The sequence below is a fragment of the Somniosus microcephalus genome, chromosome 4, assembly GCF_052327205.1.
Source record: "Somniosus microcephalus isolate GS21.2 chromosome 4, FLI_Smic_1.0, whole genome shotgun sequence".
Taxonomy (NCBI): domain Eukaryota; kingdom Metazoa; phylum Chordata; class Chondrichthyes; order Squaliformes; family Somniosidae; genus Somniosus; species Somniosus microcephalus.
The window spans coordinates 331,290,716-331,307,469 of NC_140990.1; the positions used below are offsets into that span (position 1 = coordinate 331,290,716).

Below are 16,754 nucleotides of genomic sequence, written 5' to 3' on the forward strand. Positions count from 1 at the left end.
ACTTTTAACAAATAGTATTTCTTGCATAAGATATCTGACCATCATAATCGATCAGCGCATCAAACTTTTGCTAAGTGGCAGCATGATGCGACTGACTGGGATATGCATTCTGACTCGGTAATACATGCCTCCACTCTCAAGGGAAGCGAGCCTTTGCTTGCTGGTATCCGTGAATTGATGAGGGGCCACTGTAATTCTGAAGATGTTGTGACAGCGCCACAATGATATATAACTTAAATGGGCCTTTAATGATGCTCAGTCTTTGGTAAAGTGTCTCCATGTTACTTACTGATTGTTCTCCCCTCCATTTGCACAGACACACAGCCCGAGCAGCTCTATTCAGTAGTTCCACAGAAGGGAAGGTCCCTCATTAAAACCTTATGAACATGTGTGCCAAACAGAGCAGGATTTGTTTTGTGTTAGCGGTCTATTCATAAAAATTCAGCTGTCAAATCAGTAGCTTTAAATTATATCTTAATAAACTTCTTTAAGAGTCAACTATAAACAAGTCAAAGACAATCAAATGTCGGGTTACAGAGTTGAGGGGCCCTGCATACACTACCATGCAATGCAGGTGGCTATTTCCAATATGCTTCACTGTACAGATACCCAAAGACAGCCAATGAAGTACCTACGAAGTGCAGTCACTGTTGTAATGTAGGAACCGTGGCAGCCAATTTGTGCACAGTAAGGTCCCACAAACAGCAATGAGATAAATGACCAGATCATCTGTTTTACTGATGCTGGTTGAGAGCTAAGTGTTGGCCAGGACAACAATGAAACTCCCCATACCCCTCTGCCTCTCCAGCTCCCTCTCCTTCTCTACAACACTCCTTAAAACCCACCTCTCCCCCTCCTAATATCTCGTTCTTTAGCTTGGCGTCCATTTTACCTGATTACACCTCTGTGAAAACCTTGGGACATTTATCTACATTAAAGGCGCCATATAAATGCAAGTTGTCCCAGCGATTCCCCAGAAAAGATAGCCTACCCTCGTGCACCTTGTAAGGGGTTTTCTCTGATACTGGTCCCCCGTTACACAGTTCTTGGACGTCAGGATTTATAAGAACAAAATACACACGGCACAGGGTTTTGGCTCAACCTTTGATTCGTTCGTTTATTGAACACACACAATTGCCTCCCCAGTATAAATCCCTGCGATTTATATCAGGCTAACAACCCCAAAATACAAACCCCTATGCAAGAGTCATTTGCATCGACACAGTATGACACAGTTAAACCCGTCCGCGATTTAGATAAAGTTACCCAGACTCAATCACAAAGCCCTTATTGTGATCTGACTGAAACTCACAAACTTACTCAGACTCAATCACAAAAGCCCCCTCTATGATTTGACTGAAACATACAATCACCACTCCTGATCGGCTGTGTCTTGGAGTTGATTGTTGGCCCGAATCTTTCTGTTCGCTGTTCTGCCGTTGGCTTCCCACACCACTGTCTTCGAAGTGCTCTTACTTTAAACCAAAACCAACTTGCAGTATCTTGACACACATTTCCTGGCCCCCTCCTGAGCATACGATTCATTTCAAAATGTGTGAATTGTCCCTGGTATTGTCCATTGATTAGAGATATCTTTCTGACAATGCAACTTTCCCAAAGTGACTGCATATGCGAAGTTGTTGGTTTCTGTTAGCATTCGTTATCAAAAGGCTCAAGGCCCGGCCCATTGTCTAGGCCTGTACTGAAACTAGTTATTCGGCGGCCATGGTCTAAGGTGGACAATGTAACCCCTTAAGCTACATGAATATGCGGATGTTCTTGTTCAGATTTTAGATTCGTGGTTTCGACTGCAATGTTTGAATTAACCCTTTATTGCTGAGCCCTTTTTGCGTGCTCTGCAGTTCTGGGTTTTTATATTCCATAATCCAATATTTTTAACCATGGGGGGGAGGAATTGATCCTACAACCTATGTCCGTGTATTGGTGTATAAAAACCCCGGTACAAGTATGGACAGATGTGCTGTTAGTGAGCACGTTATCATATACAGCTTACACCAATAGTGGGCCATCTTTTTCTTCACACAATTCAGAGCAAAACTTGCACACACCTCAGCTGCTAATTGTTAACGGTTTGGCTGCTTTCCTGTTTAGACATGTAACGATTGTTTTTGAAATAAAGTGTTTATTTACAATATAAACACCACTGCAGGTAAAAAAAAAAAAAATCCAGGTCAGTTCCAGGTGCCAGAGTTGCTGGAATTTTAGTGATTTTAACTAGCGACCTGGTTAATCAGAATATCCTAATATGCCCGTGTTACCCCCTCATCTAAAAGCCATAAGAATCCAGGTTGAAAACGTACCATTCCATTAAACTGTAAGCTCCTCTTGTCGGGATGAACCTGACAGGGACACACCTCCGCAAACGACGGGAGCAATGCTGGTGGAGCTTGCGACTGAGCCTCGGTTTTCATTGCTGTCTTTTCTTCTCCGCAGGCGTACTCTGTGCACGATGAGGACATTGGCTATTGCCAGGGCCAGTCTTTCCTCGCTGCTGTTCTCCTGCTACATGTAAGTAGAGTACTCTGCGCCATACAATACGCAGTACTTCAGCAAAGATTTCCAACCTTAGCCACAGTGAGGGTCACTTTCAGCTTCCCCGGCTGGGCGGTATCCCAACCAATGAAATCAGTGGAGGGAAAGCCGGAGGTGGGGGGTGGTGTTCTGCAATGGGCATGCGGTCGGTGCAAGGTTGAAACTTGCCCCCAGTAAGTTTCATGTGAGAAGTTGCTCACGTTTACTGCATTACCATCCAACCCACAAGCACAGGCTGGGAAGACAAGGGGTTACGGAGGGTAAGAGTAAAGAAATAAAGACTTGCATTTATATAGCGCCTTTAATGACCTCCGGACGTCCCAAAGCACTTTATAGCCAATTAAGTACTTTTGAAGCAAAAGCAAAATACTACGGATGCTGGAAATCTGAAATAAAAACAGAAAATGCTGGAAATACTCAGCAGGTCAGGCAGCATCTGTGGAGAGAGAAACAGAGTTAACGTTTCAGGTTGATGACCCTTCGTCAGAACTGGAAAAAGCTGGAGATGGAACAGGTTTTTAAGCAAGTGTGGGGGCAGGGAAAGGGGGGAGGGGAGGAAAGAACAGAAGGGAAGGTCTGTGATAGGATGGAAGGCGGGAGAGATTAAGAGACGAAAGGGATGATGGTGCAAGGCAAAAGGAGATGGTAATGGGACAAGTTAAGAAACAAAAGATGGCTCTAGATGAAGTGTAAATGACACTGGCAGAATGAAAGACAGCTGCCATGTGAGAGAGAAAGAAAATGGAAAAAAAAGGTTGGGGCCGAGGTTAAAGTCTGAAATTGTTGAACTCGATGTTGAGTCCAGAAGGCTGTAAAGTGCCTAATCGAAAGAGAGCTTACGTTGAGCTTCATGGGAACAGTGTAAGAGCCCGAGGATGGTGAGGTCTGAATAGGAGTGGAGCGGAGAATTAAAGTGACAGGCGACCGGAAGCTCGGAGTCACCCTTATGGACTGAACGGATGTTCCGCAAAGCGGTCACTCAATCTGCATTTGGTCTCCCCAATGTAGAGGAGACCGCATCGTGAGCAGTGAATACAGTATACTAAATTGCAAGAAGTACAAGTAAATCGCTGTTCACCTGGAAGGAGTGTTTGGGGCCCTGGACAGTGGGAAGGGAGGAGGTAAAAGGGCAGGTGTCTGCTCCCCTCATTCACTCCAACCTACCTCCCTCTGAACTTGCAGCACTCCATTCTCTCAGATCCAACCCCAACATTGTCATTAAACCTGCTGACAAGGGTGGTGCTGTTGTTGTTTGATGAACCGACCTCTACCTAGCGGAGGCTAAACGCCAACTCTCCGACACCTCCTCCTACCTCCGCCTGAACCATGACCCCACTACCGAACATCAAGCCACCGTTTCCAAGACTGTCACTGACCTCATCTCCCCTGGAGATCTTCCCTCCATGGCCGCCAACCTCATAGTTCCCCAAACCCGCACAGCCCGCTTCTACCTCCTTCCCAAAATCCACAAACAGGACTGCCCTGGTAGACCCATCGTTTCAGCCTGTTCTTGCCCCACGGAACTTATCTCTTCCTATCTCGACTCTTTTTTTCTCCCCTTGTCCAGTCTCTTCCCACCTACATCCGCGACTCTTCCGCCGCCCTCCGCCGCTTTAACAGATTCAAGTTTCCTGGCCCCAACCAGCTCCTTTTCACTATGGACGTCCAATCCCTTTACACCTCCATCCCCCACCGGGATGGCCTGAGGGCGCTCCGTTTTTTCCTTGAACAGAAGCCCAACCAGTCTCCATCTACCACCACCCTTCTCCGCCTGGCTGAACTTGTTCTCACATTGAACAACTTCTCCTTTGACTCCACTTGCTTCCTCCAAATTAAAGGTGTTGCTATGGGAGCCCACATGGGTCCCAGCTATGCCTGCCTTTTCGTGGAATATGTGGAACATTCTTTGTTCCAGTCCCACTCGGGTCCCCTCCATCACCTCTTTTTCCGGTACATTGATGACTGTATCGGTGCTGTTTCCTGCTCTTGCCCTGAACTAGAAAATTTCATTCACTTTGCTTCCAATTTCCACCCTTCCCTCACCTTCACATGATCCATCTCTGACTCTTCCCTTCCCTTCCTCAACTTCTCTGTCTCCATCTTTGGGGATAGGCTATTGATAAACATTCACTACAAGCCCACTAACTCCCACAGCTACCTGGACTACACTTCCTCCCATCCCGCTTCCTGTAAGGACTCTATTCCATTCTCCCAGTTTCTCCGTCTCCGCTGCGTCTGTTCTGACGATGCCACCTTCCATACCAGTGCTTCCAACATGTCTTCCTTTTTCCTCAACCGAGGATACTCCTCTACTGTGGTTGACACAGCCCTTGACCGTGTCTGTTCTATTTCCCGCACTTCTGCTGTCACCCCTTCCTTCCCTCCCGGAACCACGATAGGGTTCCCCTTGTCCTCACCTTTCACCCCACCAGCCTCCACATTCAACGGATCATCCTCCGCCATTTTCACCACCTCCAGCGTGATCCCACCAACAAACGCATCTTCCCCTCACCTCCCCTTTCAGCATTCCGAAGGGACCACTCCCTCCGCGACACCCTGGTCCATTCCTCTATCACCCCCAACACCCCTTCCCCTTCGCCCGGCACCTTCCCATGCAAGCGCAGGAGATGCAACACATGCCCTTTTACCTCCCCCCTTCCCACTGTCCAGGGCCCCAAACACTCCTTCCAGGTGAAACAGCGATTTACTTGTTGTACTTCTGTTGTGTCTCAAGGGGTTTTATACCCTTACCTATATAACAATTAAGAAGGATTCCGGGGTGGAGAGTTTAGTTAATGGCCATTTTATTTACAATGTGCTTCTTCACTCAATGCACTACATTTCCCATAGGGCATTGCAAATCACCACTACAGTATCCCATGTGGGACAATTCTAATACACATTCAAAATACACAACATATTTCCTCCCCCTTAAAATAGAATGTCCACAAAACAGAATAACTGAAAATGACTATAACTTTGGAAGAGAGGGTAGACTGCCTCTACATTCCGCTAACCCTGGGGATTATTCTGCCCCATGCACACAGGTTAGCACTAACTGTAACTAAGGCGCTCTGGAGGCTGCCTTTCTCTTTGGGGGTAACGCCTAGTCTCAGGAGCAGGCTCTGGCTGGCTCTCCCGTGACCCTGCAGGCGTGGCTTCCTCCCTCGATGGCACAAGAGTGGATGGTGCCACCGTCTCAGGGTCGGACGACCAGTCCCTGCTGGAGTCCCCAGCAGGTCCTTGATCCTCTGTTTCTTGGGTTACCTGTGGCGACTGTCTTGGCAGTAACTGTTCTACATGCCGTCTCCATGTTCGGTCGTCTCCGGTGCGGTCTCGGTATGAAACGGGGTCCATCTTTTGAATGACCGTAGCCGGGACCCACCGCTCCGGGGTGGTGTAGTTACGCGCGAGGACTTTGCCCCCCACCACAAAGTGTTGTTCTTTGGACCTCTGAGCTCGTCTGCTGACTTGATCCTGCTGATTGGCGTGCACCACTGCTTCTGTGGACATTGGCCTCAGCAGGTCAAGGCGTGTCCACAGCTGCCTTCCCATGAGTAGGTAAGCAGGAGATGCTCCAGTCGTAGCATGAGGCGTGTTTCGGTATTTCAGCAAGAAAGCATTCAGGTGCTGCTTTGGAGGAGCATCACTTCTTGCCGCTTTCAACGCGCGTTTCAGCATTCTGACAAATCTCTCCGCCAATCCATTCATGGATGGATGATAAGGTACGGAGAATGTGTGCTGGATTCCATTGCTCTTGAGGAACTCCTCCATCTCCTGGGATGTGAACTGTGTTCCATTGTCGGTTATGATCTGCTTCGGCAGACCAAATCGCCCGAACATCTCTCTCAGAGTCTCGATGGTTTTCTCCGTAGTGGTAGTGGACATTACTGCAACCTCCGGCCATTTGGAATGGGAGTCCACCGCGACCAGGAACATCGCTCCTTCCACTGGTCCCGCGAAGTCCAGATGGATCCGTTGCCACGGTGTCGCCGGCCATTCCCATGGATGCAGTGGTGCTGCTCTTGGCATATCCCTGGTTGTCTCGCATGATGGGCATGATTTCGCTTCAACTTCAATTTCATGATCCAGACCGGGCCACCAGAAGTAGCTTCATGCCAGCTCCTTCATCCGGACAATACCACAATGTCCTGAGTGCAGCTTGTTGAGGACATGTTTCCGCAGCTTTGGTGGTATGATCACTCGCATGCCCCAAAGGAGGCATCCTGACGTGACAGACAACTCCTTCCCTCTTGACAGGTAAGGTAGGAGCTCAGGTGGTGCGTCTGACACCCGTGATCCGTCTCCTCGCGACACCCGTGATCCGTCTCCTCGCATCACCCGATCCAGCACCTTGGATAGCGTAGGGTTCACTCTGGTCTCTTTCTTGACCTGCCGGGCCGTGACAGGGGCATTGCTCACCATGTCAAAGTAGAAAATCTTCTGCTCACAGCCTTCAGAGGGCACAGGGAGCGGAAGTCTTGACAATCCGTCCGCATTGCCATGTGCTGCTGACCTCCGGTATTTGATGTTGTAATTGTGAGCGCTTAACATCAGCACCCAGCGCTGCATCCTGCACGCTGCCAGGGAGGGTATTCCTGTGTGTGGACCAAAGATCGATGTCAGAGGATGATAATCCGTCAGCGAGGTGAATTTCCTTCCGAACAAGTAGTGATGGAACTTTTTGATTCCAAAGATGATGCCCAAAGCCTCTTTTTCGATCTGCGGGTATTTCACCTCCGCCTTGCTCGGGGACCTTGACGCGAATGCAATCGGCTTCTCTTCGCCTGAGGGAAAGATGTGGGACACGACCGCGCCGACGCCATAAGGCGACGCGTCACAGGCCAGCTGAATCTGCAACGACGGGTCAAAGTGCGTCAACACTCTGGGGTCAGTCAAAGCTGCTTTGGCTTTCTTGAATGCAGCTTCGCACTCCTTCGTCCACGCCCAGGCCTTGCCCTGACACAGCAACTCATGTAATGGCTTCAACAGTGATGCCAGCTGCGGAATAAACATTCCGTAATAGTTCAGGAGACCTAAGAATGACCGCAGCTGGCCGACATTTGTAGGTGCAGGAGCGTCGGCAATGGCTTTCACTTTCGACGGTGCTGTGTGTAGGACATCCGTGTTGATGACATGGCCTAGGTACTCCACTGATGGCTTGAAAAATTCGCATTTGTCCTTGCGAATGCGTAAGCCATATTCTTCAAGTCTTCCCAGTGTCTTCGTCAGGTTCTGCAGATGCTCGTTGTCGTCCTTTCCTGTGACAAGGATATCGTCGAGGTAACATTGTACCCCTGGAATGCCGCTTAAGATCTGGTCCATAGCCCGCTGAAACAATGCTGGTGCTGACGTTCTACCAAAGGGTAGGCGGCAGTACCTGTAGAGGCCCTTGTGGGTGGTGATGGTGAGGTACTTCTGTGAGTCCTCTTCTACATGCATCTGCAAGTAGGCTTGGCATAGATCAATCTTGCTAAACTTCTGACCGCCTGCTAGACCCGCAAAAAGATCTTAAATGATGGGGAGGGGGTACTGTTCAGCTGAGAGCACCGGATTCACTGTTACTTTGAAATCTCCACATAAGCGAACCGCGCCATCACTCTTCATCACTGGTACCACGGGCGTGGCCCACTCACTGCGAAACCGGCACCAGGACCCCTATCTTGACCAGACGCTCCAGGTCAGCCTCCACCTTTGGTCTGAGGGCGTAGGGAACGTTCCTGGCCTTCAGGAATCGTGGCTGGCTGTCAGGCTTCACCTTGAGTTTGACCGTAATCCCCTTCATACTCCCCAATTCTCCGTCAAAGACAGCCGCATGCTTTGTCAACACTGCCGCTAGCCCCGCCTCTTCGACTGACACCGCATTCACTTTTTTCCAATCCAGATGAATTTTCTCCAACCATGGCCTGCCCATCAGGGATGGATAGTCACTCTTGACCACGTAAACTGGCAGCATCACGGTTTGTCTATTAAGCTCCACCTTGACCTCCGTCTTACCCAGCATTGGGACTGTTTCCCCAGTGTAGGTCTTTAAGATGAGCTTGGCTGGCGTCAGTGATAGGTGGTTCAGTTTTTCTTTGAATAGCTTCTCTGAAATCAAGGAGACAGCGGCCCCCGTATCCAGCTCCATTTTGACCGTGTTAAGTCTGTGTGTTCCAGTTATGGTTAATATGAATCACTGCACACAGACCACAAGAATAACTTTAACAGGACTTTACTAGTCGAAGGTCAGGGCTGAACTGCCCAATAAATCATTACACAGCACTTATATACCGGTGTGGTCACCACCGGTATTACAGTATACAGCAGCCAAGATAAAGTAGTGCATCTCTTAAAATAGTTCTCTTAAGGTGGAACGGTTACATACACTACAATTCCTCCCCTTTTAGATAATTAGTACATAACATTTTAAGTAATCATTAATTAACATGTTTACAAGAACAATAATCTACACATTTGCTGCAGTTAATCAATTATAAGTCAGTCTCTCTGGAGGCTTCCTGACTCGGTCCGGATAACGCCTCGGTGGTGTAGTAGTTTTCGGTGGTGTAGTAGGTTCTTTTGGCAAGGTCGATTCGGCTTGAATGCCAGTGTCGGGTTCATCTGGTTCCAGTATCACCGGATCGGAGGTAGATACTATGGGTATCTCTGCTTCATCATTAGGCGTATAGAGTTGTGGTGTAGGTTGTCCCTTTTCGGATGACTCTGTGATCTGGTCAGCATGGCGCCTTATTATGCTTTCACCAATGTCCACGGTATACATCAGCGGTCCTAGTCGTGTGCAAATAGTTCCAGGCTGCCATTTCTCGGTACGGTAGTCCCGGGCCAAAACTTGTTGACCTATCTGGAAGGTTCTAGTTGGCCTTTCATTCATGCCTTGAAATTGCCGGTTCTCTACGTCCCTTCTGATGTTTGGCTTGATCAAATCCAGCCGGCATCTTAGTCTTCTATTGAAAAACATCATGGCGGGAGTTTGGTTTGTAACCACATGTGTTGCATTCCTGTACGCAAACAAGAAGTTATCTACCTTATGTTGTAGATTTATGTCTTCATTACCCATGGCCTTCTTGAAGGTCTGGACAAACCTTTCAGCTAATCCATTGGTGGCGGGATGGTATGGGGCGGACGTGTAGTGCTTAACCCCATTGTTTTTTAAGAACTTCCTGAATTCTTCGGACACAAATTGCGGTCCATTATCAGAACAGATCTGTTCCGGCAGCCCATTCCTGGCAAATATGGTCCTTAATACTGTGATGGTTTTTTCCGTGGTGGTGGAGGACATCTTTATTACCTCCGGCTACTTGGAGTGTGCATCCACCGCGATTAAGAACATTGAGTCCATAAATGGACCAGCAAAGTCGATATGTACCCTTTGCCATGGAGATGAGGGCCACTCCCATGGATGTAGAGGGGCTTGTGGTGGGGCGTTTTGGACCTTCTGGCATCCTAGACAGCTCTTGGTCATTTCTTCGATGTCTCCATCGATACCTGGCCACCATACAAACGCCCTGGAGCCAACGTGGCCGACTTGCTGCTCGTCGCTGATCGGCTTACCCACCACCGTGATAGAAGGGATGATCACTGCCTGTTGCTGATGGAAGGCTTCGTGTCAGGATTCTTTCTTTGCTCTTCAAACCCGCGTCTTTTCTCAGCAGGATGATGAGGGCGGATGCCTCCTCTCAACGCCCGTTAAACTGCCTTGGATATATCTCTGCCGCAGGGTAAGATCGTACTCGTCGCCACTGTTAAGTCTGTGTGTTCCAGTTATGGTTAATATGAATCACTGCACACAGACCACAAGAATAACTTTAACAGGACTTTACTAGTCGAAGGTCAGGGCTGAACTGCCCAATAAATCATTACACAGCACTTATATACCGGTGTGGTCACCACCGGTATTACAGTATACAGCAGCCAAGATAAAGTAGTGCATCTCTTAAAATAGTTCTGATGAGCCTCCATCCACCGTTAACACATGGAGATTCAGCTCCCCATCAGAGTCTGTGTCACTGTCTTGTTGGCCTTCGTAGCAAGAGGGTTCGAGTACAGGAACAAGGATGTCTTGCTACAGTTGTACAGGGCCTTGGTGAGACCGCACCTTGAGTATTGTGTGCAGTTTTGGTCGCCTTACCTGAGGAAGGACGTTCTTGCCATGGAAGGAGTGCAACGAAGATTCACCAGGCTGATACCTGGGATGGCAGGAATGACGTATGAGGAGAGATTGTGTCGATTGGGCTTATACTCACTGGAGTTTAGAAGATTGAGAGGGGATCTCATCGAAACCTATAAAATTCTGTCAGGCCTGGACAGACTAGATGCAGGAAGGATGTTTCTGATGGCCGGGGAGTCCAGAACCAGGGGTCAATGTCTAAGGATAAGGGGTAAGCCATTTAGGACTGAAATGAAGAGGAATTTCTTCACCCAGAGAGTGGTGAACCTGTGGAATTCTCTGCCACAGAGGGCGGTGGCGGCCAGTTCATTAAATATATTCAAGACGGAGTTGGCTATATTTCTTAAGGCTAAAGGGATCAAGGGATATGGGGAGAAGGCAGGGACAGGGTACTGAATCTGGATGATCAGCCATGATCTCATTGAATGGTGGAGCAGGCTCGAAGGGCCGAATGGCCTACTCCTGCTCCTATCTTCTATGTTTCTATGTCTTCCTGTTCTTGTTTCACCATGTGTAGGTTTTTCTTTTAGAACGCCAGTTGGATGTGTTTCCTTGTTTGTTTTTGTGTGCCTCTGTGTAGGATTGTTTGCTTTGCCCTTTGTAATGAAATCTGTTTGTCTTGGTCCTGTATTCGTTTTGCACTCATGTATATTACCCTCCCCCACTGTGTATAGTTTCACTTCCTCTTTCCCGACTAACCTGGGAGGTTCCAGGTCTTGGCTCTTGGCTCCGCCCCTGACTTCTCTTACATAAAGATCCCAGGATCTGTATGACTCATTCCTGTGAACCAGTCGGTGTGTTGAGATGTTAGCTCTGATCTTAGTGATTAAAAGCCAACTTGTTTAAGTCTATAACTTCTAGTTTTGTGGTTATTGAAGGCCCATCAATTTTAATCACTAAAGAATACTAGGATGGATCGACTCCTAAAACCAGAGCGTCTGGACTTGGATCCACATTCTGCTGAAGCATCAAATCAATTGGGACACTGGCTCAAATGCTTTGAACTCTTCGCGGGGGCCTCATCCGCTAGCGAGGTAGATAAACTGAGTCTACTGACTACTCGCGTAAGTCATCGGATTTATTCGTTCATCCGGGACGCCACCTCTTACACGGAGGCCATCACTATCCTGAAGGCCCAATACCAGAGGCCGGTAAACGAAGTGTACGCCAGACATCTGCTGGCTACACGCAGGCAGCGACCAGAGGAATCAATGGACGATTTCTTACAGGGCCTAAAGGACCTGGTCCGGGACTGTAACTGCAAGGCCGTGACGGCCAACGCGTACTCTGACGAATTGGTCCGCGATTCCTTCATCACGGGCCTCAAATCGAATTATATCCGGCAGAGACTGCTGGAGAAGGAGGTCCTGGACTTAAAAAAGGCAGTGGCCACTGCGCGATCGCTGGACGTGGCCCAGAAAAACTCTGACTCTTATTCTTATGGCCATGCGGCCCTCACCGCCTCGTGCGCACCGAGGGGGCCGCCATCTTGGAATCAGCCATCTTCCCCATCCAGGTCTCAGACCAGCTCTACGCCGCCGGAGTCCCCACACAGAAGTTCACCCAGGAGTCCTACTACAGCAGCAATGTCTTGAGGTCCGAAATGCTACTTCTGCAGCCAGGCCAAGCACCCCAGACAACGATGCCCAGTGAAGGACGCTACATGCTTCAAATGTAAGAAAAAGGGGCATTTTAGCAAAGTCTGCAGGGGGAATCCGATTTCCAACTCCGTCACCGCCTCGTGCATGCCGTGCGGGCCGCCATCTTGGGATCCGCCATCTTTTCCCGACTCAACGGCTGCCCAGGGCCCAACAGTGGCTTCGATCACGGTGGATCAATCCAGGCCACACCCGTTGACAAAATCCATGATGGACATACAGGTAAACGGGAATTTAACGAAATGTTTAATTGACTGTGGGAGTACCGAGAGTTTTACCCACCCGAGCCTGGTACGGCGGCACTCATTAACGGTAACCCCTACACGGAGCAGAATTGCTATGGCTGCTAAGCCCCACACTTCGGACATTTTGGGCTACTGTGTGGTAACACTGACTGTAAAAGGCACGGACTACAAGGATTTTAAACTCCTCGTGATGCCAGAACACTCTGTTCATCTAATCTTGGGCCTGGACTTCCAGTGCCACCACGAAAGTGTCACGCTAGCATATGGCGGGTCCCAGCCGCCACTCTCAGTCTGTGGCCTATCAACCTTAAAAATCAGCCCGCCCTCTTTATTCGCTAATCTCGCTACGAACTGTAGGCCCATAGCGACCAAAAGTAGACGGTACAGTCTGGAAGACAGACACTTTATCAAGGCAGAAGCGGACAGACTCCTGCGGGAAGGCATTATTGAATGCAGTACCAGCCCGTGGCATGCCCGAGTAGTCATAGTTAAAAATAGCGAAAAGAAACGGATGGTAATTGACTACAGCCAGACTGTTAATATTTATACCCAGCTGGACGCCTTACCCTTTACCCCGCATATCAGAAATGGTCAACCAGATTGCGCAATACCGAGTCTTCTCGACTATCGACCTCAAATCCGCGTATCACCAGCTCCCCATTAGAACGGAGGACCGCCCATACACCGCCTTCGAGGCGAACGGGCGCCTCTACCATTTTCTCAGAGTGCCCTTCGGGGTAACAAATGGGGTCTCGGTCTTCCAACGTGAGATGGACCGCATGGTTGACGAGAATAAACTACAAGCTACCTACCCCTATCTGGACAATGTCACTATCTGCGGGCACAACCAGCAAGACCACGATCTAAATCTTGCGAGATTTTTAAAAACTGCCCTAAAGCTGAATCTAACCTACAACGAAGACAAATGTGTCTTCAACACAACCCGTCTCTGTATCCTCGGCTGTGTGGTGGAAGATGGGGTAATTGGACCGGACCCTGACCGATTACGCCCCCTAAAGGAACTGCCCCTGCCACACAATCCCAAAGCTTTAAAAAGGTGCCTGGGATTTTTTTCGTATTATGCCCAATGGGTGCCCAATTACTCTGATAAGGCCCGACCCCTCATTAAATCGACGTCCTTCCCACTATCAGCTGAAGCTCGGGAGGCTTTCACCAGTATTAAACAGGACATTGAAAGGGCTGCAGTGTGTGCAGTGGACGAATGCATTCCCTTTCAAGTCGAAAGCGATGCGTCAGACTTTGCCTTAGCTGCGACCCTCAATCAGGCTGGGAGACCTGTGGCCTTCTTCTCCCGAACCCTTCAGGGACCTGAAACCAGGCACTCTTCTGTCGAGAAGGAGGCACAGGCTATAGTGGAGGCAGTGCGGCACTGGAGACACTACCTAGCCGGCAAACGTTTCACCCTGCTCACCGACCAGCGGTCGGTGGCTTTCATGTTTAATAACAAACAAAGGGGGAAAATCAAGAATGACAAAATACTCAGGTGGAGGATCGAACTATCCACGTTCGACTATGATATTATGTACAGGCCGGGAGCCCTTAATGAACCCCCAGACGCCCTATCGCGGGGAATGTGTGCCAGCATTCATACGGACAAATTACAGGGTCTCCACAACGACCTCTGTCACCCAGGGGTCACCCGACTATACCATTTTATAAAGTCCCGCAATCTGCCCCACTCCATCGAGGAGGTCAGGGCAATGACCAGAGCCTGCCGCATCTGTGCGGAATGCAAGCCTCGTTTCTACAGACCTGACCGTGCACACCTTATCAAAGCCACACGGCCATTCGAGCGCCTAAGTCTGGACTTCAAGGGACCCCTTCCCTCTGCCGACCGTAACGTATACTTCCTCAATATCATTGATGAATATTCCCGCTTCCCCTTCGCCATTCCCTGCCCAGACATGACCAGTGTCACGGTCATCAAGTGTCTCTGTAATCTATTCTGCATGTTTGGCATGCCGAACTACATACACAGCGATAGGGGGACGTCATTCATGAGTGACGAGCTGCGCCAGTTCTTGCTCTCGAAGGGGATAGCCACTAGCAGAACCAGTAGCTACAACCCCCGGGGTAATGGGCAAGTGGAAAGGGAGAATGCTACTGTTTGGAAGGCTGTCACGTTAGCCTTAAAGTCAAAAGGCCTTCCGACCTCCCGCTGGTAGGAAGTCCTCCCAGACGTGCTCCACTCCATAAGGTCTCTGTTATGTACTGCCACTAACGCTACGCCTCACGAAAAGATGTTCGTTTTCCCCCGGAAATCCACCTCGGGCATATCTCTACCCGCGTGGCTGACGTCTCCGGGGACAGTACTATTGCGGAAGCACGTGAGAGGCCATAAAACGGACCCCCTTGTGGAAAAGGTACAGCTCCTCCATGCAAACCCGCAGTACGCCTATATCGAATACTCTGACGGGCGAGAGGACACTGTTTCCATGAAAGACCTCGCTCCCTCGGGGAGCGGAGAGAACGATGGGAGACTACCCGATGAAGACCTACACTACAAAGAGACGGGATGCCCAGAGGTATCAATACCCAACTTTAACCTGGAGGACACTGCAGATAACCTGGAAGACACTGCGGAGGCCCGGACAGCGGAGGAACCAGAATCCACTCCCCTGGAGGCACCCGAACCGGCTTTGCGCCGATCACTGAGAACTGCAAAACCTTCTGATAGACTCACTTATACCAACTTTTAAGAAACATCACCCCGATGGACTAAATCTATAGAAGGGGTGAATGTAATGAAATCTGTTTGTCTTGGTCCTGTATTCGTTTTGCACTCATGTATATTACCCTCCCCCACTGTGTATAGTTTCACTTCCTCTTTCCCGACTAACCTGGGAGGTTCCAGGTCTTGGCTCTTGGCTCCGCCCCTGACTTCTCTTGCATAAAGATCCCAGGATCTGTATGACTCATTCCTGTGAACCAGTCGGCGTGTTGAGATGTTAGCTCTGATCTTAGTGATTAAAAGCCACCTTGTTTAAGTCTATAACTTCTAGTTTTGTGGTTATTGAAGGCCCATCACCCTTCACACATGTTCAATGTGTCCTTTCTTTTCACATTTCCGACAGGTCAGGTCTTTACACCAGCAGTCAGATGGCTGATGACCTGACCTTCCACATCTGTAACACTCTCTGGCGCCCCTTGCATGCTTATCCGGTGTAGCTGCTACCCTGTGCACTCTTGTTGCAGCCCCCAACAGCTGTGCATCTTTAGCTGCTAACTCCATAGACACAGCGAGCTCCACTGCTGATTTAAGCGTCAGTTTGTCAGTCGTGAGCAAGCGCTTCTGTGTTACTTCACATCTTAATCCACACACAAACCTATCACGGACAGTGTCATTTAGAGTTTCACCAAACTCACAATGCTCAGTTAGCTTCTTCAGCACTGCAACATATTCGGCTATGGACTCACCCTCCCCTTGGTTTCGTTGGTGAAACCTGAACCTCTCGGCAATCAGCAGCGGCTTGGGTGCGAAATGTGTTTCCAAAACTTCCACAACCTGATCATATGTCTTAGCGCCGGGCTTATCCGGGTGCATCAAACTCCGTAACAAGCCAAATGTTTTTGCTCCGATCACACTGAGGAACGTCGCCACTTTCACATCATCTTTAATGCCATTTGCAGTCACGAAAAATCCAAAACGCTCTGTATAAGCACTCCATTGCTCCGCCGTTTCATCAAATGGTCCAAACGCTCTGGTTAGCATAGCCATTTTGTTTTCTTTCTTTTATCTTTACAGTCCTTTTCCTCCTTTTTTATTTTTACAGTCCTTTTCCTCCACTTCATTTCACTGTATTGTTACTCTCCCCCTTCTTATTTGTGTAACACACGAACCGCCACCTTTACGAGGCGATTGCATCAGCACTAAACTGCGGGCGCACCATTAAGAAAAGACAGGAACTTCTTACTTTCAACATCGCCGATTCCAGTGCAAAGTGATGCGCAAGTCCGTCGTCCTCGTCGCCAGTTTTGTTGTGTCTCAAGGGGTTTTATACCCTTACCTATATAACAATTAAGGAGGACTCCGGGGTGGAGAGTTTAGTTAACGGGCATTTTATTTACAATGTGTTTCTTCGCTCAATGCACTACATTTCCCATAGT

At 49.0% G+C, this 16,754-nt stretch overlaps 1 protein-coding gene across 1 annotated transcript in view; it reads left to right on the top strand.

The window, feature by feature from the left end:
* LOC147120682 (rab GTPase-activating protein 1-like) overlaps positions 1-16,754 on the top strand; it is a 335,058-nt gene that overhangs the window by 66,776 nt on the left and 251,528 nt on the right. Inside the window, exon 2 of the mRNA XM_085986863.1 lies at positions 2,455-2,529. The gene's annotated coding sequence lies outside the window, so the exon portion shown is untranslated. The remainder of the gene's footprint in view (positions 1-2,454; positions 2,530-16,754) is intronic.